We start from the raw sequence: 3,523 nt of genomic DNA, 5'->3' as shown, positions 1-3,523 counted from the left end.
ATATATTAACTCCAGGAAGTTTGGGGGTTTTTTTGTTTATTTGTTTTGTCTGTTGTTGTTGTTGTTGTTGTTAGCACTACGGAGTTAACCCAGGGCTTTTGCACTAAGCTATATCTCCAATCCTTTTTTTTTATTTTCACAGGTTGAGACAGGCTCTCACTAAGTTGTTAAGTTTCCCGGGCTGAGCTTGGTCCTGTGACCCTCCCACCTCAGCCTCCATGAGCGCTGGAACTGCGGGCTTACGCCACTGCACGCAGCTTGTCTCTTTTTTCTTTTTCTTTTCTTTTTTTTTGGTGCTGGGTTGCCTGTCCTGGTTGCTTCAGCTCCTCGAGCTTTCCCTGAGCCACAGCGCTGGGACTTTGAGGGGCTCTTTGCTGTGTCTTTCTCTTCCCCGCTCCCTGCCAGCAGAGCCTTGCAGGGGCAGAGCCATCTCCCTTCCTGTCCCCTTGAAACTCAGCTTCTGGGGCCGCCTCAGGAGCACAGCAGGCAAGAGAGGGAGGAGAGGGCAGCCAGGGGCCGTCTCAGGAGCCTCTGTCCCGCACCTGATCTGCTAACTTCACGATGCCTCCTCGCTGCCTTTGGGGCAATTCAGCTCTCTCTGGTGTCTTCCGGGAAGTTGCACGTTTATCACATCTCCTCGAGTGATTGTGTTCAGTTTAAAACTGTGTTCATCAGGAAAATAACTGAGTAAAAATGCCCATGCATGTGTGTTGTGTCCATGTGTGCACGTGTATATTCCATGTCCACAGCTTAAATAAAACCAGAAAAAATTTGTACAAACACCAAATTCTTACCTACAGATATGTTTATAAATAATTACATTGTCCCCCTTTTTCTTATCAAATAGCTAATATTTCTTATTTATGAATCCTAAAAGATCAGTCTGTTCATTTGCTCGTGTAACAGCATGCATTGTCAAGTGGTGTTTGACCCACAAGTGTTTCCGGGGTCTGCAGGGCGCCGAGGTGTGGGGCAGAGGAGGACAGGGACAGAAACCTCTTCCCAGGGTGACCCTGGAAGGCACCCTCCAAGGCTGGACCCCACCCCAGAATGAGGTTCAGAGGCAAAGTTCAGCGACCCCTAAACCCCAGATCTCCCCAGCTCTAGAGTAGCGGCCCAGGTGGACTGGACACCCTCAGGGCCAAACCTTTTCCAGCTGATGCTGAGTCTCCAGCACCAGGCCCACTGCCCGGCTCCTGGCACCCATTCAGTAAATGCAGCCCAGCCCAAGGTGGATGCCTGGCAGCTCCCTGGAGTCGCCAGCAAGCATCTGTCTATGTGGGGCTGAAGAAGAAACCGGACGCCTCGACCAGAGTCCAGAAAAGAGCTCGTCCGCCCCTCACTCGGGGATGCCGCCTGCTTCTCTCCCTTTAGTCTGTCCAGTCCACAGCCACCCACACCCCAGGGGGCTTCCCCCTTAGCACGCAGGCCACCATCCATCATCCATGGGGCCACGCTGTACTCTCCTGCTGGCTGAATCCCCGCCCATTCATGTGGACGCGTCACGGTAAAGTCTTTGGAGTCACAAGTCCAGGTCCACACTTGAGCTCCATGGGAAGATTTCAGCTCCACCACAGGGATTCACACTTGGGTGGGTCGAGGCAGTCTCTGCCCCTGTTGGTTCTTACAGGAGGCTCCTTTCCCAACAGCTGGTTCCCTGCCAGTGGGCACGACTGAGGTGCTGCCTACCTGAGGGGGTAGGAGAGACATTATTGAAAGCTTTGTGCTGGCCAGGCACAGTGATACGGGCTGTAATCCCAGCACCCAGGAGGCTGAGGCAGGAGGATCACCGTAAGCTCAAGGCCAGCCTGGACTACACAGTGAGACTCCCAAAACAGAAAGGTCTGTCTTGGCCTAGAGGAGGGACCAGAGGTTCCCAAAATATCCTTCTAATTCACACTGTATGGTAGATATACTTCCTCGTACAAATGTATCTCTTTCTTCCAAAGTATTCTTCTACCCTGACGTCATTCCTGTGCTGTTAGAGCATCTTCTGAGGCTGCCAAGGATAATTCAAGGGAAAGACAGGGTACAACCCTGCAGCCCCCACAGGAAAACCTCCTGGGATTGGTGAAGGAGCATCATAGGGACCCATGACTCTACTCTATTCCACGGGAATCCGAGAGACCCATTAGCAGGAAACCGTGCCACAGGATGGGTGATATTTAAAACACCTATCAGCAACTGCAGGGCCCCCCAGGACCCACACGGCAGAGAGCAGGGTCCCAGGGTTCCTGCATCCGCTCATGGGAGGCGGGCAAACCCTGAGCAGGGCAGGGCAGAAACCACTTCTGAGCAAGGCCCGACCCTCCTCCGGTGGAAGCCACAAGCCTGTCACCACGAGCCACGTTTATGGGGCTCTTTTATTAGCCTCTCACATAACCCACGGCCGTGTCATAAAACTAAACACCCCATTGTGTACATTGAGTCCCCTGGCTCCTGCAGCCCTGATTAGCACTGGGCTTCCCCGTGGGGTTGAGTTACAGTAACCCTCTAAAGGACTGAAAAGGAATCTTTTTCAGTCAAAGCCTTCAGACTGGCTCCGCGCAGGCCAGAGTCCCGGTATGGCCGCATGTGTCTCCCTCCCTTTCTGGCAGCTTCCCGCGAATCTCTCTGTACCCTCCATTCCTACCCCACACCCCAAGGGTTCCTTCCGCTTCCCAAGCAAGAGCTGGGACGCCATGTGGTGCCTGCCCAAGGTCAGGGTAGCCGCATTCCACCCCCTTGGAGTAAATTTAGCCACGGGTGATGACGTCCCAGATGGAGAGGTTATCTTTAGCCTGGCAGAAGTGGGGGTCACCCTGGGCCACCACATGAACTGCAGAGGGGGAAACCCGAACTCTGGAGTCTGCAGGGGTGGCAGAGAACTCAAAGTCACCATGTGCTTCCTGAAACAGGAGGCTCTTCTGGGAATGCCCGGGAATAATGGCGTGCTTGATTCCATTCCGTGAACGATGAACAATTTTAATAGCAGAAGATACGGCTACATTATAGGCAGGCGGGATGAAACCACAAGCGCACGTGTTCCTTTAAAAAGGTAACGGACAGCAGGGCCTGTGGTTTCCAAGCCTTCCTGTGCGTATCTGTTTACTGCGTGTTCATTAGTTTCCTTGCCTGCAGGTCGGTGTAAAGGTTTAAGACTTAGGAAAAATGTACAGAAAGAAATTGGCATGGAAAAGTGACATTACCCTAAAGAAGGGAAAAACCGCAACTATTTGATTTTAAAGCTGGGTCACCTCGGTCTGTCCTGAGGATACCAAGGGCTGATTTGCAAAAGAGGAGGATTCCTGTCTCAAGAAACTGCAGACTTTCTCTTGGTAAGAAGATCACCATAACTTGCCTTGTTACCATCTCGATAGAAGACGCTCTTGTAAATGCTGGACATGGTGGCACACACGTGACCCCAGACTCAGGAGGCTGAAGCAGGAAAATGGCTGAGTTCTAGGCCAGCCTGGGCTCCATAGTGGGATCGAGGCTGGACTGGACGATATAGCAGGTCCCTGTCTCAAAAAAAAAAAAAAAA

The sequence above is a fragment of the Fukomys damarensis genome, unplaced genomic scaffold (assembly GCF_012274545.1).
Source record: "Fukomys damarensis isolate Sample0158 unplaced genomic scaffold, DMR_v1.0_HiC HiC_scaffold_12, whole genome shotgun sequence".
NCBI classification, from domain to species: domain Eukaryota; kingdom Metazoa; phylum Chordata; class Mammalia; order Rodentia; family Bathyergidae; genus Fukomys; species Fukomys damarensis.
The sequence above is the reverse complement of the archived record's forward strand: the minus strand, read 5'-3'. Positions refer to the sequence as shown.